We start from the raw sequence: 10734 nt of genomic DNA, 5'->3' as shown, positions 1-10734 counted from the left end.
TCCCGCCCGGGGAGAGCGCCACACAGCACGGCACAGCAGAAGCGAGGCCGGCCCCGCGAGGTGCAACTTGTACCCCATGCTCCGCTGGGCCAGCGCTTCGAGCCGGCCGCACCACGAGCGTTTAAACTGCGTCAGTCTGCATCAGTGTGGCTTCGTGTTCTTGAGCGCGCCCACGCTCAAGTTTCGAAATGCATCAGAAAGGGACGTAGATGCTGCATCGAAAAAGTTATCTCGCAGTCAGAGTTATCAAAACCAGTACCGTATTTGTAGCCATCAGGAGCATTGCGCAACTTGTTAGGCTGTCCACAGTGTCTCTGATAAATAATGTTTTGGTAAGCACAGGGCTTACCAAAAACCATTTGGAGGACAGGAATTCAACATGTGATGAATGCCAATGCACATCACAGGCAAGGAGTGTACCTGAAGCCAGACATTAGCGAGCAACTTAATACTGTCAGCTTTTCAATACATTTTCTGCAGTTATTCACATTTCTTATACTTTATGCCCCATATGCATTGAGCTGAGGTGCAGGTGTGCAGAACATCCTGCTTTCAGCTTGTGTCAAACTGCATTCAACAGATTTTACTTTTTTTTTCCCCCTTTAACAGACTACCTTGCTTAAAAAATAAGTTTGTTTCAGTACTGGGTTGGTTACATGCTCGATCATTACTTATTTGGGGAGTGGCTATTGTAATACACATTTTTTTCCAATAATAAAATACATAGCAAGGATGTGCAGAGACTTCTCTTGCTGGGAGAATACAAAACACCTTTTACAGCAGCCAACTCAAGCTTTTAACATTTAATAAACCAGCAATTCATAGTTTTTGTTCAGGTTGCCCTGTTGAAGTTTCCAATGCAAAATCAACCAGCCTATTAAGAGTTATTTGAATACCCATGTTTATATTAAGTGTTCATACAGTTTTCCACAGTCAGTTTGTGTTCTTTTGGGATTCTGCTCAGGAACTCCACATCAATCACACTGCTTGGACAGCCCCAACGGTAAACAATTTCTTCTATCTACTGTTTTCACCCAAGTGTTGCAACGATACTGACAGCTGAAAGTCTTCTAGAGTTTCACAAACAGCTCGAAAAATCTGGTAACCACATAAATGTCCTGTTGCTTATTTTTGACAGTGGTGAGGTATTTCAGGAAGAAACTTCATCAGACCTTGTAATTTAGGGAAGTGTGCACCATGACTGGGTACTTTTTAGGAAAGCAGGAAGAAGAGGTATTGCAAAATTAAACAGAACATCTCCTCAGAGGAACACTACCACAATGAAACTCAGCAGTGAAATTTGTGTTTAGCCTAAACCTTTTTAAACTCTATTTACACCTTCAAGTCTTAACATTCTTACTACTATCACTTCATCTTCTTACCTTGCAATCACAGAATTTCACAGAATCACAGAATCACACAATTTCTAGGTTGGAAGAGACCTCAAGATCATTGAGTCCAACCTCACAGCTAACAGTCCCCACTAAACCATATCCCTAAGCTCTACATCTAAATGTCTTTTAAAGACTTCCAGGGATGGTGACTCCACCACTTCCCTGGGCAGCCCGTTCCAATGTCTAACAACCCTTTCAGTAAAGAAGTTCTTCCTAACATCCAACCTGAAACTCCCCTGGCGCAACTTTAGCCCATTCCCCCTCGTCCTGTCACCAGGCACGTGGGAGAATAGACCAACCCCCACCTCGCTACAGCCTCCTTTAATGTACTTATAAAGAGCGATAAGGTCGCCCCTGAGCCTCCTTTTCTCCAAGGCTGAACAAGCCCAGCTCCCTCAGCCGCTCCTCGTAGGACTTGTTCTCCAGGCCCCTCACCAGCTTCGTCGCCCTTCTCTGGACCCGCTCAAGCACCTCGATGTCCTTCTTGTAGCGAGGGGCCCAAAACTGAACACAGTACTCAAGGTGCGGCCTCACCAGAGCCGAGTACAGGGGGACGATCACCTCCCTAGCCCTGCTGGTCACAGTGTTTCTGATACAAGCCAGGATGCCGTTGGCCTTCTTGGCCCCCTGAGCACACTGCTGGCTCATATTCAGCCGACTGTCCACCATCACTCCCAGGTCCTTCTCTGCCTGGCAGCTCTCCAACCACTCATCTCCCAGCCTGTAGCTCTGCTTGGGGTTATTGCGCCCCAGGTGCAGGACCCGGCACTTGGCCTTGTTAAACTTCATGCAATAAGTTTCTAAATGTTTATGCCCTCCACAAAAATTTTTTGGTGACTCTTTTATGACCCATTCTTAAAAGTCATCAGCATTTTTAATGTCATTCAAGTTATACTCATGCCTGACACCATCAGCCTTCCCTGGCAGATTGACCATACAGCAGGGGAAGACATGGAAGTCAAGACACTCAAAAGAATAGCTGCAAAGTGGAAGAAAAACTCAAACAGGTAGCAGGTAATTTTGTAGATAGATGTCATTGCTTTCTATTTTTTGACCATTGTTGCACTGTTAAAGATACTTGTTTTTATTAAGATGTTTCAAGCAGTTATCAATTTAAACAAGCTATCAAGACTACAATTAAGTAAGCTGTTCTTACAGCACTTGTTTCTGAAAAGATTGTTTTTATTACTCTTAAAATGCTCAGGCATGCCTAGCTCTGTTTTGAGACAATCATTCAAGTTTTTATCAAGTGTCACATCTGTAGGCTTTAGGGTAAATTTTTTTTTCTTCTTTATATTTATTTCTGGTCTTTATAGGTTATAGACCTGAAGTGACACCTATTCTGTCACTTCAGGTCTAGTGACACCTGTGCTGTTCATTTGTCCTAACCTATACCCAAAGCCACTATAAGTCCCAAGCTTCCACACACAAGACTCAGGAATTTGAAGTTTTATTTTTTCTTTCTCCTGTGAAGACATGGCTTGCAAATTGAAAACATCTAGACAAGTCTTTGTCTATTTTGCCTACCTTGCTACTATTGCATCTTGAGCTCTCTGGTACCACATAAAGGTACCAATGCTGCTTCCCAAGGTGAACTGAGCCAGGAACCAAGGTTGATCCACAGCACAGGGTGCATCCTCACCAACAGGGTGCAGTCCTGTAGCAGGAGAAGCAGAGCTAGGTGCTAGAAACAGGCTCTAATGCTCACATCAGGAGACAAAGCAGGTCTAGGGTCCATCTACAGAAGCACATCAGGAACAATAGGAGATAAAACCTAAAACAGGACTAGAGGCAAGTCTAAAATTTATCTAGTAACAAGGCCAGAGCCAAGACTGGCAGTAGCTACACCTATAACGTAGCTCAAATAAGGATTAGGTGTCCAGGCTTGAGTTTAAATAGAGCTGCTGGGACTGTGGACAGGGGAGAGCCCAGGTGGGGCTGGTCAGGGCCATTAAATCCTGTTGGTACAATCAGGAGCCTTATAGTCCCTACCTGTATCTTGTCAGTGAGGTCTTTAAGGAACAGAAATATTTGATTATCCAAAGTCATGAAGCTTGCAAACACAGTGGTGCTAAGTTTCTTTACACTGGCCTCTACTTTTCTTTCAAGTATAGGGACGAGGTGCAGACTTCATGAGCTCTAGTGTTACTTAATAAGGCTACTGCACAAGTGCAGCAGACTTGAAGCACCCATAAATGCCAGGCTGGTGCATGAAAAGTTAGCTAGTGTCTTCCCAGGCATAGTGTTTACTGTCAGATTATGTTTATTGGCCAGGCACAGCACGGTTATTCTGCCCTCATGCATTATACTGCTCTGCTCATGCATAGTCATGTAGTGAAATACAGGCCAAGATTTCCCCCAAAAAAAGGGAAATAGGGGCAAACTACTGCCACATGTGGCTTACAGTCTGCTCTCAAACTGCCCTTTTGAAAGGAGGGTGGCAAGCTGGGGCCATGGTTGGCAGATTTGTTCTGTAGGCTGTGTGTAGTCTGTCAGCCACAGGTCAAGAACATCCGATAGAAAATATTTGGATTAAATACAATGGACCTGTATAAAACTGGGGCAGAAGAGGAAATTATAGTATTATAAAATAGTATTAACACTTAAACTGTCTGTGTTCAGTACGCTTCCAGATGTTACCTTACTTTCAGTGCCTATCAGGCAGGTAGATACTATCTGCAGAACCAGGGCCAAGAAAGACTAAATGAGGAAGTCATTGTCAAAACCACAATTAGAATCCAAGAGTTTCTGCATTAAACACATGTTATTCAAGACTTCTCTTTCAGATACTGCCAACTGACAATTCTGCGGGTTATTTATCTGATTATCTGTGTTACAAAGACATTAGCAGTGCCTGGCTTGCGTTCAGGTGGGTTCACAGGCACAGCCCCGCAGCGGTGCAGCACGGAGCTTCCCAGGCTGGTCCAAGAGCTGGCCCCTCACTTTTTCTCATCAGAGTCTGAGTCAATAAATAGGAGGGAAGCTTTGCAAGGTAGATGTTTTAACCCATGGTTTGTAATCACACCAGAAGCCAGCTCTAATGTCTCAGCATCATATTTCCATTGCTAGCACCTGGCACTAGAAGTCTACATAGGCCTGGACAGATCCAATCTTTCTCTTACAGAACAGTTTAGGTGTCTTTGTGGTGTAATTTCTAGGGGTTTTGGCTTGGGAAGGGCTTGACTCAGGCTTGGCAGCAGTGACCTCTAGCCCTCCCTAGCCTGGCCTGATGATAGATGATCAGAAGTCTGGTCCAGATAACTCTGCAGGACTGATTTTGGGCCAGCATCTAATATAATGCACTAATAGGTCTTAATGGCCCTGATCAGCTGCCTCTACCCGCATGCTCTGCCCTAGGACACAGGACCGCTGTTTAAGCTCAGCCCTGGGTTATATATATATATTTATTATTATTATTTTAAAAGGGTGGTTTTCTTTAGTTTTCATGAACTCTGTCCCCCATTCACTTGGATTATGTCAAGCCTTATTTTCCTATTGTGCCCCTATACCTGATTTCCATGTTGACTTCTTGGTCCATCTTCAAACACGTCTCATCATCTGACAGCAGTGCTCCCTAGGACTCTTGGCTGGACCTGGTTGCTGTCACCAGCCCTGTTCTGTTTTCCTTGCATGGCTGCAGTGGGGTGGGCAGTGGCCAGCATGGTTTCTGTCCCCCATTTACATTATTGTGCTTGGCTCCCTCTTCCTCAGGGAGCAGATACTCTGCATGGATCCCTGGTACCAAGTGCAGACCTGACTTTTGCCAGAGGTGACAAAGATGTGGAGCTACTTCTGGGTTCCTGCGTTATATTCTTCAGTACTTCATTGCCCGGTTTTATTTGTTCTGCAGGTAAGTGCCAATTCTAACATTAATTTGGATAAACATTCAGGGATGGTAGTGCTGCATTAGGCCAAAGGTCTACCAGCTGAAAGGTCTACCTCTGGCTAGTAGCACATCCCTGGAAGAAGGCTGAAGTAGCATACAGGGCTGTTTTCTTAAGATACTCTTTTACCTTACAGTAATCCACAGCTGAAATAGCACTCTTCTATTACGCAGATTTTGATTCAATTTTCTCCCATTAATGTTTAAGAATACTTAACCTGTTAAGACTTCTAGCATCTACAGTGCTTTGTAGCAGTGAGTTCTATGGTTTGACAATACACTGTGACAGTAGCTGTCATCTGATGAGTTTATTTGATAAATTGGCTTGAAATAGTGATCACTCTCTGTTAATACTTTGTGTTGTTTGTTTTTAAAATATACTATTTGGTGTTTAACCTATCTGGCCATTTTTCAGCGTGAAAATCTCGGAGTGCTTAGTTGCTCCTTGTATTTCTGGCTGCTGTTACCACCCTTGTGCCTTCTTGGGTGGTGCCTGTGACTCTTTAAGCTGTGGGGACAAGAACTGTGTGTTATATTCAAGATCTTAGCAAATGACAGATTGGACTAAGTGATGGAATGGTGGTGTCTCCTGGTCTGTTTTCTCCCCTTTTTGTAATGGCTCCTGACACTACTGAGCACACAGAAGAGTTTGACAGCACTGCCTGTCTCAGTACCAGGGTGTTTGTTCTGAATGATAGTAGCTAATTCAGAGGCTGTGATTTCTGTGCTTTCCCCATGTGCCTCACTTTGTGTTCTAGTCCAATAATTTCATCCACCATTTTGTTGCCCAGCCAGGTGTTACTGTGAGTTCTTTCTGCAAACCTTTACACTCTGCTTTTGTTTTGGTAGGCTGAGCATCTTAGCAGTGTCAGGAAAGATTGTCACCTTGTGCTACTCACCTTCTAGGTTAGTGTTGAAATAGACCACAAGCATACATGTATGTCTGTATTTGTGAAAGCAAACAAATGTTAACTCTAGTTTGTTTCTTATCTTTTAGTGGAGTTCTTAATGGGGCAGTGATTGAACATGTCAGTGTTTGGTTGATTCTATCACACTTTGTATTCCACAAGCTTTTGCACCTGTGCTTGTTGCTTTCCTCCAGGTTATGTGTTTCTCTTGTTTTATGCAAGCCCTCCCCTCCCCTCGATGTGTTCCCATCTTGCCAGGAACCATGCTCTTAGCTTATGTGGGGTTTTATCATCAGCTTCCAATTTCCTTCTACTTCTGCTATGTGCAGCACTTGGAGAGCAATAGTTCTTCTCAAATCATGTATTCTTTCCTGTTGCAGAAAGCACGGCCGAAAGCACGACAGACACCACTAGAGTCAGATCACGCTCCATTTTATTGCCCGAATAGCCTAACTTTTATAGTGAACTTAACAGGGGCGGACAGTGTCTCACACAAGATTATTGGTCAAAAGCACTCAAACAACTACAAGAAAACAACCCCACCTGCAAGAAAACAACCCCCTTGTGATTAGCAGTCATGTAGACCTTGTCCTTGAAGCCAGCTACTGGTAACAATGTTTTTCTGAATTCCTAAATTGGGCAATGTGGGAACACTGTCATGGGAACTTCTCATAGTTGCCCTGGTAGCTTGGTTTGCTCAGCTACAGCAAGCCATGGGATTTTTGCTGTTTCAAAAAATCCCTCAACACTTTCTTAATTAAATTTTATTACCTCCTCTTTTTGTTGGGCAGGTCATTGTCAGAAGTCTTGATATCCTGCACCGCACAAAGTAATCTACCCAAACAGTAATCTACCATTCAGAGATGGTGGCTATGCCCTGATGGGAGAGCTCCCATCTAGGGTTAAAATTAGCAGCCAGTGCAAGTGAATCAGGAGCATGCTTTAATTTCAGGTGTATGTGCTGTTGGGTTTGCTGTATTATATCTGAGATGTCTGTGAGCTTGGCTAAGGTTCCCAGATCATATTCCTTTTTGGCTGTAAGGAAATGAAGAGAGAAGAGGATGGAGGTACGAACTGGTGATGAGCACCCACAGGTTCTGAACTGATGCCAGGAGGAGATGGCAGGAACAATAAGCCGTGCAGGTCTGTGCTGCCTCTCCTTTCTCACGCAAATTACAATAGGTAGTAAAATACTCGTGCTAAAACGTCCTTGCAGGAGTGGATGCAGGCAGTGCTGCTGCTCTCATGTAGAGCAGAGAAGCTTCCCTGCAGACTTGCGTTTGAATGGCTTGCTTCACATTTTAAGTGCTTTCTAGTGCAACAGCCAGAGACTTAATAACGAAGCTTTTTTAGAAAGTACTTCTGAGCTGCAGAGTCCCATGGACCCCTTCCACCATCAGTTTTGCAGTGCGAGGAGACGCTAGCCTTGGTGGCCTGCTCTGGGCCGTGCTGATGACTGGGGTAGGACGAGCGGCTCCATCCTGGTTACTACCAGGCAGCTCCGGGAGGCAGCAGCGGTGGCTGGGGGGGGTCCGGGCGGTTCTCTCCCGCGGGGGGACACCTCTCAGCCCCGGGGCCGGCCGGGCTCCGGGCCCCTGGCTTCCCCGAGCCGGGCCAGCCGCGGGGGGGCGGCCGGGGGATCCGGCTCCAGCGGCGGGGATCCAGGGCGCGTTTTGCCGCCTGCCGGGAGGGCCGAGTGCGGCGAGCTCCCCGCCGAGCCGCCCCCTCCCCTCCCCTGCCCTCCCGTCCCCTCCTCTCCCCTCCCCGCTCCCTCCCGGAGGGTCCGGCCGGGGCCGCCGCCGCCCGCACGTTTCGCCGCCGGGGCTCCGCCAGCCGCGCTGGGCTCGTCGCGCCGCGGGGACCGGCAGCGAGGAGGGAGCCATGAACCCAGCCGCGCCGAGCCGGCGCCGAGCCAGCCCAGCGTCGCCCCTCGCCGGTAGCCGCGGGCTGGCCGCGCCGCAGCCCTGGTACGTACCGGGGGGGTGGGGGAGAGTTGTGGGGGCTCCGCTTCCTCACGCTTTTAATTTTTAACACCCCCCACCCTCTTCTTCCTCTCCCCTCTTGCTCGGCCCGCTGAGGAGTTGGGTAGGGGGTGGCCCCGGAGGGGCGGTGGGGCAGCCCGGGGGCTATTGAGCGCCGACAGAGACACCGAGCCCACTCCTGCTGCCCCCCGTGGCCAGAGCCTGCCTGCGGAAAGCCGCCGGGCCAGCGAAACCGCCTGCGGCCCCCCCCGGAGGGGCACGGAGCCATGCGAGGGACCCTGCCCGGCAGCCACCCCCCCCGACTGCGGGCGGGGGCCGTGCAGCGCTGCCAGCAGCTGCCGCTCCGCGCTGGGCCCTGGGGGAGCAGCCCCGGGGCGAGTTCCCCCCCTCCCCGGTCCCCCCGGCTTTGCAGGGGGGCGGCCCCTTTGTCTGCCCCCTGCAGCCCCGCGGGGACCGCCCGCCCCCGGGCGGGTCGCGGGGCCGGCGGGCCACGAGGAGCCGCCGCCTACCCCAGCGCCGGGCCTGCCCCTTCCCTTCTCCCCTTCCCTCCTTCCCTTCCCTGCTCCCCTCTTTCCCTTCCTCCCGGGTCCGCCCGCCTGCTCTCGCTGAAGGAGGCAGAGCCTGGCCCGGCCCAGGGGGGCCTCAGTCCCCCGGTGCCGCCGGGCAGCCGAGCCCGAGCCGGGCGGCCCCGCCGTGTGCTTTAGGGAGCCCCGAGGCAGGGATGGGTGAGGGAATGGGATGGCATGGCTCGCTGTGAGGGAAAAGGACAGGGCGGCCTGCTGGGGGGCAGGACCGCTTCGTCTTGCCAAGGTACAGCTCATTGCACCCCAGGGGCGTGTAGGGTCTCCAGAAGGCACCAGGCACAGCAGCGGTTTGAGGAGTCGTGCCTGTCGTGTGTGCCCAGCTGGTCCGGCACCTCAGAGAGACTTTAAAGAGCAACAGAGTCAGCGACCAGCACAGACCTGGCTAGGGAGCCCCGCTTCCAGAGGCATCAACGCTGTAACTGCAAAACTGAGCAACCGTGCAGTTGCAGCGCTGGATACTTAAAGTGTAACCAAGCAGGCTTAAAGGGCAAAGGTGTCTCTTTAAATTTTCCAGCCAGCGTAGAAACCTGTGAAAATAATTTAAAAATCTTCTGACTAGTAGCTCTTCCCAGCACTTTTATGGAGAGGCAGAGGACTCTTCCACACAGTAATCACCTTGTTTTCATTAATGTCAGTCAACACAAATTAAGAGTAGGGATTGAATCCAGAAAACGTAGCATTTGTTCAGGGTCTGGGCAGGTAGCCGGGCTGGCCTTGGCTGTGAAGGAGAAGGCTGGGATATGCAGGATGGGCTGGGTTACACGGGGCAGGTAATCAGGGAGGAATTCAAGGCGAGACTGAGGAACTTTCTGATAGTTGTGATTTCTGTAGGACGGAATTCTTCATTGTATAATAATTCAAAATCCCCACTGATAATGTTTTATTATAGCTGGTGCACTACCCGTGCTTGTTAAAGCCAGCCTAAGCATTTCCATCCTGCTTTCTGTTTTCAGTTACTTACATTTCAAAACACCTTTCAGGCTGAAATTTTCCAGGCTTAATCTTTGCCTGAAGGTTCTTCCCTCCACCTCCCCCTTCTTTTAATTGAGTTTGAGATAAGGTGATTCAGTTAGGGTGGTTGTTTTTTTCTTAAGGTAAAATCTTCAAAGAATGGAGTCCAGTGCTATCAAAAAGAAAATCATGGTTTAAAGCAGCATAAATGTAGAATTGGGGGAAATATGATTAGTTTGGGGAGATTGTTTGCTTTTTTTATTCCCAAGTTCCAGAAGTATTGTAGCAGAAAAGGTTTTCAGTTGGTGAGCCTTTAGAAATTACTTATCTTTTTGCTTTTTAGCACTTCTCCAAGTTAAGGTCAGTGTTTGGCTGTGCTTAACAGATGAAAGCAAATGCATGTTGCTCCCTGGGTCGGAGGGGTGATGCTTGCGCATGCGGTGTGAGCCTTCACAATGGGTTTTTGGTGCCAGTTGTTTGAGGTTTAATTGAGTTTTGTGGTTTAAGCATGTGTGGTTCCTTGCCTTTTTTCTTTCTTTCTTTCTTTCTTTCCTTTTTTTTTTTTTTATTGTTCTAATAGAGCTTTCCCTAAGGTAGGAGGGCTTTTTTGTGGTGCTTTTGCTAGTTTCCTTCACTGTGCAGGCTCCAAAGTGTATGCTGAAGTCATGATGCCGCAAAATGTGGAGTCTTGACATCTCTTGCTGAACTCAGTGAGACTGAGAATGCAAGCCTTGGGGCAGTCCTCATCTCCCGGTGCAGTGGGGGGAAGTGGGACCTGGTGGCAGTCCTGTGCTGCTCCAGGCTCAGAGGCAGGCTTCTGGGTCCAGGAGGGACAAACATCAGGGGGAAGGCCTTGCTGCTTGGCCAGCTGAGCATCAGCAGAAGGGTTATGCTCTCAAACTGAGGCAGCACAACTGGGATGTCCCACATCCCAGTTATGCTACTGGGAAGTAAGTCCAAGTTTAATATAGCTGGGTAAAATACTCCACTTTACCTCAGGAGTGGCATAATCCTGGAAAGCAAGGTAGCAAA

General features: G+C 48.5%; 1 protein-coding gene across 5 annotated transcripts in view; it reads left to right on the top strand.

Annotated features, from left to right (window-relative positions):
- TET1 (tet methylcytosine dioxygenase 1) overlaps positions 1-10734 on the top strand; it is an 84645-nt gene that overhangs the window by 2987 nt on the left and 70924 nt on the right. For 3 of the 5 annotated variants that reach the window (XM_072040354.1, XM_005009109.6, XM_072040355.1), the window contains exon 2: positions 5106-5244. The gene's annotated coding sequence lies outside the window, so the exon portion shown is untranslated. Of the gene's footprint in view, positions 1-2321; positions 2409-5105; positions 5245-7743; positions 8153-10734 lie in introns of those variants that run through there. The other 2 variants (XM_072040353.1, XM_027460749.3) reach the window with 2 other exon arrangements.

This window comes from Anas platyrhynchos, chromosome 6 (genome assembly GCF_047663525.1).
Source record: "Anas platyrhynchos isolate ZD024472 breed Pekin duck chromosome 6, IASCAAS_PekinDuck_T2T, whole genome shotgun sequence".
Lineage (NCBI taxonomy): Eukaryota > Metazoa > Chordata > Aves > Anseriformes > Anatidae > Anas > Anas platyrhynchos.
The sequence above is the reverse complement of the archived record's forward strand: the minus strand, read 5'-3'. Positions and strand labels throughout refer to the sequence as shown.